This window comes from Chiroxiphia lanceolata, chromosome 16 (assembly GCF_009829145.1).
Source record: "Chiroxiphia lanceolata isolate bChiLan1 chromosome 16, bChiLan1.pri, whole genome shotgun sequence".
In the NCBI taxonomy this organism is placed as follows: Eukaryota; Metazoa; Chordata; class Aves; order Passeriformes; family Pipridae; genus Chiroxiphia; species Chiroxiphia lanceolata.
This window is the reverse complement of record NC_045652.1, coordinates 10,798,930-10,810,546: the sequence shown is the minus strand read 5'-3', so window position 1 is coordinate 10,810,546 and position 11,617 is coordinate 10,798,930.

Here is an 11,617-nt window from a genome sequence, read left to right as displayed (position 1 = left end):
GTGAAAGTTGCACAAGGTGTGTGGATCCCATTCAGTTTTAAGTCTTAAATGGGGCATAAATACTTTCACTTATCTATTTACGGAAGAGATTGTGTTTGTTCTTTGTACTCATTTCCGTATAGCAGAGAGAATGTTGTCTTGTGCAAAGGCAACACCATGATGACCTCCTTAAAGAGAGACAGAGATCCCACTGCCCTCTGCTCATCACAGTGCCACAGGGATGCACAGTCACTGCAACTGCAGCAGCATCCCCAGACTGTTGCAGGTGGATGGGACTTAGCAGAGAACTACAGAGCAGGTGACTCTGAGCACCAACCAGTTTAAAGTTTCACAGTTGATCCAAAGACCACTTCACTATGTAGAAACTGAACTATCTACTCTCTTACATTGTGAGGCATGTTTTTTTAACTTGTTTCTATTGATTTGGCAACTCTGACTGGAGCTTCAAGTGCACACGACTGCTCAGAAACTTGTAAGAGCATTTCCAGCCAGAGTCACTTCTGTAGGTCCCTCTTCCCTCCAGAGAAGGAGAATATATTTGGATATGAGCATATGTGTAGCCTTGGAAATTCGATGTTACGGGAACACATTGGCTTGGATGCTCCTCCTCCTCAGGGGATTTCTCCACGGCTCTTTGCTGCTCCACAGAGTTGTATCTGGGATGCAGCACTCACACAACAAACTGGCCTTTTCTCTGGAAATGCTGCCTGGCCAAAGGAGCTGGCATCTGCAGCCATCTGTTTTTTTTTTCTGAAGGCTGAGGATGTTTTTTGTGCTTGATCAGGCTCCAATACCAGAGTGATTCTTCTGATTTCTAAAAATCTGGATTCAGTTTTTAGAAAAGAGGCTACTCTTTGCCTGGGCAAGGAAAGCAAAGCATGAGCGTCTCCTTGGGCTGCTCTGACTCCTGTCTCAGATGTGCATGGGTTACTTTTCACTTCTGAGTGCACCAACCCCTCCCCAGATGTGTTTTAATCCTTGTTTTCAAGTCAGTCTCTGCACAAGTATCACAGACAGCCTCCACAGCCCAGACCAGCTGCACCACATATCCCATGCACTTGTGCTCCAGCAATTTTAAGTGTGCAAAGTTCTCGTTAAAAAAGTTGTGAGATCTTACGGAGGAAAAAAATAATCATTTTGCCCAAGAAGACTGCTCCTATTCCAGTATAAACTGCCTCCAAACGTGGAACAGTGGTATGCCATGTTGCTGCACGGGCCAGCAGTGCTGAATGAATTGGCAGATGCTGTGCTGCTGTGTGATCTCTGGGAGCTGGGCTGTGAGAACGCTGCTCCTCTACTCACAGCTTCGGTTCGAAGCCGAAAGAGTTGGTTTGCCAAAAAAGTGCCCCTCGCCCAAGCCCTGATGGGATAAATGGAGCCTCGTGCTGCCAAGGCTTGCTGGGTGCATTCACCTTACCCTCGGTGGGTGCTGACAGCCTCTGCTCTTCCCAGAGCTGGCAGTTGGAAACGGGATGTATAGACTGATGATGAGGTAGGGAATTTCTCACCACTGCCTGCTGTTACTGGCGCTCTGGATGTTCATACTGCTGGCTCCAGGGAAATCAAGCCTTTCTGGGAAGTGGCTACTCCCTATCCTCTCTATACAGAAAATGTATTGTTATTATTTGAAAGCACTTTTGTATTGCCCTTAGACTACAAGCATGGCGATTGTTCCATTAGAAGACATCATGGTGCATAGCAGTGAAATACGACGTACAGTACCACGCAGTATGTATTTTCCAGATAAACTGGGAAAATAGTGACACGGATCTGCAAAGTGGGGGTACAATAGCTGCTTTGCATTCCTCCACATGTATGGAATTCATGTGCGCCACAGAGTGACTCTGTTTCGTTTCCATGTGTTTCTGATGGCCGGATGATCAGTTGTGTTTCTCGCCGGTTTTGTTTTCTCGGTTGCACTTGTGGGCCAAGCACAAAATTGCAGCAACTTCAGATTGAATTAGTGCTGGCTAAACCCTCCCACTATTTATTTCCACTACGACAGCGAGGGGGAACAGACTGAGCAGCTGAAAAACACGAGAGGTGTTTCTCCTTCTCAACCAGGGGCAGTTCAAGCAGTTTGCCAGATAGAAGTAGTTGGCTGCGCTTGCAGACTGGGTTATTTGATTGAGACTTCCCAGCCTGGAGGTGCATCGCTTGCACACCCCACCCTGGCTGGGGAGCTGAGCAGGGAGATGTGTCACTGTTCACAGTGACTCTGGAAATCACTGACAGAGGAGAATCTGCATCTCTCAGCACCAGCTCTTGCAGAGATGGACAAGCCCTGGACTTGGCCCTGCCAGGAGGAAGGAGTCGTGCCCCTGCACATGGTTCATGTGGCTCTTGGCGAGACTGAGGTTGTCTGGGAAAGCAACAGAGCTACTCCCCACCCTGGAAAGCCTTTAAGTCACTGCTTAAGGCCACCGCAAGCACCATGAGCTCTGCTCCATGGGCCAAATTCCCATGAGATGGCAGGATGGTTCATATCCTTGACACATATCCAGTAAAGCATCACACCCTCTCCTATTGCCTTGCATTTCTGGCTCTTAGCCCAGGATTTAGCTTTTAGAGAATAACAGGATTAGCCAAGGAGGTCTTTTTAAACCTTGGGTTTGCAGAGGGCAGGAGAAGGTACCAAAATGGGCAGAGGTTCCCGAGGAACATGAGAACCAGCCCAACAAAGGCACCCTTGTGCAAGCGGGAAGATGCAGCAGAACCTGTGTCCGGATGAAAGCAGCCCTATCAAAATAGCCATAAACAAACCCGCCTCCTCTGTTACAGAAAAGCTGTTGTGCCAGGAGCATATTAAATTGTATATGCTTTTTCTCAAGGCAAAAGAATTGCAGCAGTGATGGCAGCTGTGTGTGCTGGAGCCGAGCCACCGTATTCAACTCGTGAAGGCCTTGCTGAGGACGGGGTGGGGGAAGGACTGTGGATGAATGTATTATTCAGAGGGACCCACACTGAAATGATCTACCGGCACTGGGGATGTGTGAAAGGGGAAAAAAGTGACAGCCCTGACACCAAAAGCTGATGCATCTGCCGGGGGCAGCACAGGTGATGGGCCAGGTCCCCTCCCAGACTGGGAGCCGTGGTCCTGCCGGTGTTCCTGTTTATGGGATGAGGCAAGGTGTATTTTGCCTTCCCTGGGTTTCCCTGGGGAGGTTCTGGGTCTCGACCTTCAGAAGCAGAGCTGGGCTGCAGCCACTGCTCTGACCAGGAAGGAGGAGCAGGTTGCAGGCAGGGGGGTGCCCAGCCTGCCAAGTGAGGAGCAGGGAGCTGCAGCCAACCCCATCCTGTATGTCAGTGGGCTCCGATGATGACCACTTGGCTGGTCCCGTGGTGCAGAGGGTAAATGGGAAATAAAGTGGCCTCATACCCCAGGATGGATTGTTTCAGCCTGCTTTTCTCCTGGCAGGGCTGTTCTCTGTTTGGTGCATGCCTATGTCCTGGAGAGACAGGGTGCAGTGGGCTCAGGACTTGCCCATGCTGCAGCCAGAACCTTGTATCAGTGAGGCCACCTCAGCATGCATGTCCCCATACCAGGGACAAGGGCTTGGAGGGATCCCTCTGCAACCTCTGAATGTTGGTGCACTGCGAACAGCCACAAAATGGGATTTCATCACATCCACACCATCTCTGCCATGTGTGAGCTGAGCCTCCCAGCCAAGCTCATTGCTCAGTTGGTTGGAGGAAGATCTCTGAGTTTGCTGCCCAGTCTTTGCCCTTCACTCCTCGGGCTGTTAGAGATCCAAGCTTGGACCTTGCAGCCCAGAGGAGACACACCTGTCCCATGTATGCCCACAGAGACCTTCTGTGAAGCACAGGGAGTATCTAAAATATTTTTCCACCTTGAGCTGCAACTCCCTTATGAGCAAAGTTGAGTTGCGATTGAAGGATACGGGACAATTTCCCATTCCTCCCAAAATTTAGAAACATTGAGAAAACTAGCAGGATGCTTTCCTTATCAACTCAGGAGCATGCTAGGTAGAGGCACCTCCTGTAGATCTCCTTAGGAGGGAGTGAAATAAAACAGAATAAATTGAGAAAGGATGACTTCTGTGCAGACACCGCGCAGGTGCCTCATCAAAGATCAGTTTATCCCCAGGCAATACAGTTCAAACGCTGCAGCAAGGAAGTGGGAGAGAAGATCCTGACAACCATCTCAGCTTAAATTCAGTCACTGCAGCTGTCCCCTTCTTTAAGGCAGAAGAGGAAATTCATGGTTCTCCTGCAATGCAAGCAATGCTGTGAGCACCCACAAGGTAAACGCCCTTTTGTGCCCGAATCCCTTCCCTATCTGAAGTCACTGCATACAGAGTGCTAACATGATTCAGTGAAAGAAAACCCATTTCGGTTGCTTTCTAAGCAGATTACAGCAGATTATCTGACTAATCTATATGGAATCCTCTCTCCAACAATTTCAAACTGTAAACAAATCCAGCCACTTTTGCATTGCGCATAAATATTTACTGTGGATTATATGAAGATTAACTTCAAATGATACTTGCAACAAAGGTTTTATTTTGTAACTTGCTACCTTTAGTAATGTAAAACCTTTGGAAAGATATATACCTTCCACAAAGCATGGATTTAAGGCCCATCAGCTGCACAATAGCATCCACACAAGCAGGAACAGAATATAGTATCACCCACAGATGAAGGAAACCCATAATAAAAGCTACCGGTGCCAAATAAAAGTGCCTGGGATTATCATAACATGGAATTAAGATCTTCTCTAGAAGATCTAACTTGGTGTTAGTAGCTGACACCTCACTGCTACTCACAATTGGTTCTTCACCTGCAGAAAAAAGCTGTGCAAGGTTTGCAAGCAAAGGATGTTGTTCAGTGTCTTGAGACATGGCCCTTCTCAGTGGGCAGTGGGGGGGACCTGGCCCTGCTCACTGCCCAGGGGGCTGGTGAGAAATGAGGCAGCCTTTGCCATGAAGCAGTTCCCCTTCCTGCAGATCTGGGGTTCTCATCAGATCTCCTTCATCTTATCTCCAGTCATACGGGGAAACCTCAGAGCCACCAGCTCAATGCTTCAGAGGCTGCTGCTCACCCTGGTGAGGTCCCCACAAGCACATTGACTCTGATTCTCAAATTTAAAATGCCCATGGGGAAGGGAGGGGTGGGAATCACTGTCTGTATCACACAACTCACAGAGGAGGGAATCAAATGATTGCAGACTGACTTCTCTTGCTTGACCACATCACCTGTAGCTGAATCTCCAGGACAGTGAGGGAGGGAGAAGGGGGTTCTCAAAACACCTTTTTCTTCCAAAGAACAACAGGCCAGAGGCCACTGCTGAGGAACCCCATGCAAAAGCCAGAACTGTGTTTGGCAGCATGTCATACTCCAAATAGGATGCTTTAGGGGCAACCAGCAGCAGCCTGCCTGCACTGCTGACTCCTGTGGGGCTGTGCCCATGGGTGTCCAGGCTGGCCAGATCTGGTACTGCTGCTCCACAGGGAGAAAAGCAGGCCTTGCACAGCATTTGGTTTGGACATGGGGAATGTTGTGTCTACCAGAACAGTGAAGGAATGCTCAGTTTACAAGGCAATGGCTTTTTAGGAAGCCAGAAAAAGTTAAACAGCCTTCCCAGATGGAAGAGCGTCCTTTTCCACCCTTTGTATAATTAGGGCAGCTCCATTCTCCTATAAAGAGATGATCTGTTTAATACAAGAGATTTCCAAAGTCTTAGTAAATGAGTATCTGAGAACTGGCTTCTGATGTGGTTTATGTTCTTTTTGATAGATTTAGGTTATGGGAATGTTCGTTACAGAGGCAGTGAGTGATTCATCCTGAAACCATCCTGGTGCCATCTGACCCATACTGTCCATTTGAAGGTAGAGGGAGGCTGCAGCCTGCTCTGTGTTAGTGCCTGCAGTTTGAGCTGTTCAGTGTAAGTTATAATTGCAGAAAAAATTACTGCAGCAGAGAAGAAGAAAGGGCTGCATTTTGCAGAGAGATGTAATCCTCACCAGAGCAACATTTCCATAGCAAGCTGGGGTCTGACAGCAATGCCTTAGGACCTCAGACTGCTGTGCTCCGTGTACTGGCACCTTAGGAAAAGAAGGTTTCCCTGGAGAGTCTCTGGCTGCTGCTTGTCGAGCACAAAGCAACACAGACAGGAGCCAATTGGTCTGTGCTACTGCCCACCTTGGAGTGGTCTTGGAAAACATCATTTCCCCAACAGCTGCAGTTTTCTCTCAGTAGTACTTGCAGGATCAAGCCCTTGATGAGAGAAAGAAGTGTGGGGGAGAAACAGCATTCTCCTCTACGTTTCTTTTCTGTAGTCAAGCATTTGGAAATCCTGTATCCATCTGAAGAACATCAAAGCAAGCAAAAGGGCAGAGGGTGGGCTCTGAAAAACCTCAAAGGGGAGCTGCCCTGCACAGAAGGACTGAGGCCCTCCAGCCTTGATGTGCTCCCTGGAGCCCATGTCCCATCGCAGCACCCTTTTTGCCAGGCTGGGGCTGGGCTGCCCAGGCTGCCAGCTGAAAAGCCACTCCCAGACAAACCTCAGCACCACATCAGGAGAGTGGGCACTGAGTGTGGAAAATTGGATGGACAAAGCCACGGGATGCACTGCCTTGCAGCACATCTCTGTGCTCACTCCTGTCACAAAGGCAAGAACGGTGAGAAGCAGCGATGCTCCTCATTAAAATTCATAGATTCCCACTGGACCTGCATAACTTCTCCAGACTTGTGTGAGAGTAGGGTGAGGCCACAAGCCAAGAGCTTTGCAGCATCACATACCTCTGTTGCCATGTAATAAGCAGAAGATTCGAGGATACTGTATTTGTTTGCAGGTTTTCCCCCTCTATTGCTCGTGTTTCAGCTGTACATAAATCCAGAAGGAAACTTTGGAACATTTTTTTTCACCTACCGGATTTGTAGGTGAACTATGGGGGTTCCTTGACCACTTACTCTCAGTAATGTTAAAATTCAGAATCCCTAGGATCAGCCCCAAGAATCCCACCATGTGCCTGAGTGCGTTGTCCTAGCGCTTCTTGAGCTCTGGAAGCCTTGGTGCTGTGACCACTTCCCTGGGGAACCTGTTCCAGTGCCCAACCACCCTCTGGGTGAAGAATCTTTTCCTAATATCCACCCCAAACCTCCCCTGACACAGCTTCATGCCCTTTTGCAGCGTTTTGCTGACCGTGCGTCTGCAGGGTTAGTTCGCAAACCCCAGTTCAGTGCAGCTGCTTCCCTCTGTGACTGGGAGGGACAACAGCTGCAGCAGGAGGAGGGACAGGTATCTCTCCTCACTCAGCATCCCTGTTCTATTGCAGGCTGGTGGCCTTGGCTGAAGGCCGACCCTCCAGATAACTGGGCACCGCCGAAGCCTCCCCGCGCTGGCGGAACACTGGCCAAAGAGTAGCGCCGGCAGCTCCTGCCCGAGATAAGGCAGTGTGCTTTCAGGATTTATTGCCTTTATCCCCATTTACTGCCAGCCTGAATGTTTCAATTATCTTTCTTTTTTTTTTTTTTTCTGTGGTGGCATTTCCCTAACAAGCAGCGTTATTTTGTTGCTGCTGTTTCGGCCGGGACAGACGGGGCCTTGTTTTCCAAACATGACACACATACATTGAAAAGCAAGCGGGCGATGGCAAAGCATATTTGGTCTGCCTTGGTGGTTTGAAAGGTTATTATCTGACCTCTCGCTCATCACCTCAGCCCCATAAATCTAGCAAAGGGGCCATTCTTAGCCCTTTAGAAATGCATCCTGTTTCCTCTGCAACGGACTCATGATTTAATTGCTGACCTTACCAAGTAATACCCCTAATTCATTCACTCTGAGTTTCTTAGAAGTTAATCCACTTCCCAGCTTGACTCTCTTCAGGCAAATTCAGCCTTGGGGCAACTTTACCCATAGCTGGGATTAACATTAGCACCAACTTTAGCCCATGGATCCTGCTTTTTGGTTCAGGCAGCATCTCAAATTGCTTATTGGCATCAGATGGTTTTTTTCAAGATCTCACATAGCTCCAAGTCCTCCTCTCCGATGCTGCATGTGCTGATAACGAGCTGTGTTAGCTAATCCCCCATCCAGATTCATAATGTCAGAAGAAAAACCTGGTAGGAAAAATGTTCATCACAGTTTGTTCTGCAGTACAAAAGGTCGTTCTGGCTGAATAGTTTGTCAGAAGATTTCCATTTGGTGTGAAAGTTTTTCAGAGAAAATTGTGAGTTTCTCCTCTGCAATAATCAGAATATTTCAGTTTTCAATAGCTGCCAACTATCCCCTGTACCAAAGTGCAGGGCAAGATGCAAACACAAAAGGTCAGTCTCCACAAGTGCTCATGAAAAGTGTCTCCAGCAGCCCTTCCTATGACCCTGAGCTATCCATTACCTGCTGAAACCCCTCCAGACAGTCTCTAGAGCAGCACAGCACCCCCATCTCTCCGGCTCCCACAGGCAGCACACAGATTTCCATAGGGCACAACCAGGGTGGCGATAACTGGGGGAGGATTATCTGTATCTGGATTCCACACAGTGATGTACAAAATTAGATTGTTAAAGGGAAGAAAAGCAGAAATATAAACTGATGAGAGCTTGCCTTATGTAGCAGCCCACCCATCATTACAGACAAGGCTGTTGGCAGACCTGAACGTGTGTCTGAGGGGATGGGACCAGTGAATGTCCTCAGTAGGGGCTGTGCGTGTCACATGGGGTCCTGGAAAAACTCCATCACCCTTCCACTGAGCAGGGTGTGATGGAGACAGGGTGCTGGGATGACAGCGGATGGCCTGAGCTCTGATTTCAGCCCAGGCAGCAGGTGGGGAAAGAGAAATAGTCAATACAAGGTAGGAGGCTGCTGCAGCACCACACCCAGCAAGGACTGTGCTCAGTCCAAGCAAAGCCACAGGTTGCCAATCACCCAGGATGTGAGAGCATCACAATGGAATCCCGGGAGAGACCTGTCTGTCCACCATGCAACACACACCCCTGAACACAGCCTTGCAACAGCCTCTGGGAGCCAACGTGCTTCATTTTACCAACAGAGAAACACTCGCAACCTCAGTTCCCAGGAGGGAATGACTGAAGGAATGTCTTTTGGCCAAAGGGTGGAAATGGATCAAACCAGCACATCTGCCCAGAGCAGATCTGCTGGGTGCTGGGCAGGTGAGGGGAGGGAGAGTTCTCTGTGGAACAGGGTTCGCCTGGAGCTGCTGCTGCTGCACTCAGTTTTTAATGCAGTATTTTCGATTATTTCCTATTCACTTGATACGCCACCAAAAGAGATCCAGTTCTCCCCTGTTTTAGCCTCCGCTAAAACCCTCAGACCACATCTTCTCCTATAACAAAAAGTATGTGGAATTGGCTAAAAAAGAAACATTCCTGTTCTCACAACACTTAAAAAAAAATCCACTTCTTTCCTAAAGAAAAAATAGCACTTATAAGACTTTATAAAACTGCTTCTGTCCAGAAGGCTCCTGCGTCAGCTCAGCTTCATCCCTTTAACCATTGCTGTGCCAAGCCTCGCTATGAATTATTAATCATCCCAAAATAGCTGCTGAAAAAAGAAGCAAAAGGGAAGGTTCGATAACAGCAATGCATATGGCATAATTTATTTTCATCTTACTGAAAGTCTTTGAGAAAATCTTTGAGAGCTCAGGGCAGGACAAGGGAATGATGAAGCTGCAGGGATGCAGGCAGGAGCCCACAGCCTGCCAGGGAGAACGAGGGATGCCTTCCTGGACTAGGGGAGTAACTGTGAAAGGGAGAAGGAGAGAGAGGGGAAACCGAGCAGCGAGCTGAACTTGCAAATGTTTTTGGCATGAAATCATGAGGGCAAATGCAGAGCTATCCGCCCACCAGCACATGTGTGGAGCTACCACTTTATGGGGACAGTCCTATATATATGCATATGTGTACATGTGTCTGTATGTGTAAGGCAGCGAATGAACTGGAGAGGGGCTGCCAAGGGCTCCTCACCCAGAGGAGAAGGCTCGTGGCCCTGCTGCACAATCCCAGTGCTGTGCAACAGCAGATGCTAAAGGGCAATGAGGGTCTTGGCATGAAAGCTGGGTAAAAACACTGTTTTGCAGCAATGTGGAGACTCCAGGAAGGTGCCCGGCCCCTATGGATGGGGATGGTTTGTGGTGCTTTGTGCCCAGCCATGGGGTGACCCCTCCCTGCAGTGAGGGTGCTTTGAGCCCAGCAGTGGGGTGACCCTGTCACCAGCAGTGCCGGCGGGATCAGAGCAGAACAGACTCTGTGCCTCAGTTGTGGGGGAGTGTCGGGAAAACCTCACCCAAGCGGAGCTGCTGGAGAGAGAAGGACATTTTGTTGTGAAGGGGTTTTTCTTCTTAAGATTTTTTTTTTTTCCAAGCTGCATTTCTTTGAGAGGCTTTGTGGACAGTGTGGGCAGATCCAAGTGGAAGGAATTTAAAGGGAGAAGCCAGTTCAGGGTCACGGCCTGATATGCGAATGTAAACCAAACAGTTGTGGATGGTACGAAGCAGCTCCCCAGGGCCAAAGCAGGGCTGTGGACACAAACTGTAGGACTGGCTCTGGGGGCTGTGGAGAGCAGTGTGCTGGCTGACCACGGGCATCCCACAGCCAGGAGCACTGGGGGATGTGTGGGAAAACAAGGACCATGGCACAAGAAGGACCTGCACAGGGTGACAAGGCATGGCAGGAACCTGCACACTTGAAGCACAAGTCTGATGAGGAGCTGCTGAGGGAGCTGGGGGTGTTCAGCCTAGAGAAAAAGAAGGTTCATTTGGGACCTTCTCATCTTGCTCCCTACAACTCCCTAGAAGGAGGGTGTAGCCAGGTGGGAGTCGGTCTCTTCTTCTCCAGGGTAACAAGTGATAGGACAAGAGAAAATGGCCTCAGGTTGTGCCAGGGGGGTTTTAGATTGAATATTAGTAAACATTTCTTCACCAAAAGGGTTGTCAAGCACTGGAATAGGCTGCCCAGGGAAGTGGTAGAGTCACCGTCCCTGGAGGGATTTACAACAAGTGGGACATGGTTTAGTGACCTTGGCAGTGTTGGGTTAATAGTTAGACTTGATGGTCTTAGAGGTCTTTTCCAACCTTAATGATTCAACGATTCTAACAAGCCTGACTGGGCTGATTTGGTCTTGGCCCTTAAGCTGTGGAGGGAGTTCCTGGGCAACTCTCCAGCGGGGGCAAGGGGAATCTGGGAGAGAGCAGCTGAGTGAACATGGGCTGAGGAAAGACAACATTCACGCCAAGAAGCCTTGCAGGAAAAAAACCAGTTGTTTGCTCTGTTGGCTTCACATACAGTTGAAGACTTTACTAGTAAGGGGTCTGATGCTCTATCAGACTATTATGGCTTTAGTAAATGAAACCTGGAAGGCTGGATTGCTTTTCTCTTGCTCTGTGTGTAATGACCTTACTGCCATTTCACACTCACCTCTTCTCTGGCATCTGCTTCTTTCCAATTCCTGCACAGTAAGGTTAGAAAATAACCATCAGCAGGAAGGAAGGCTGTACTGCAAGAAATTGTAGCTTAGTTTAGTAAGGTTTTTGGATCCTGTGTGCATGACCAGACTTTGTTCTCACACTGTTTTAATCTTAGGGACACTCCAGACACAAACTCCTTACTTGCTTTTTACTCTTTCTTCTGACGCTTTGGC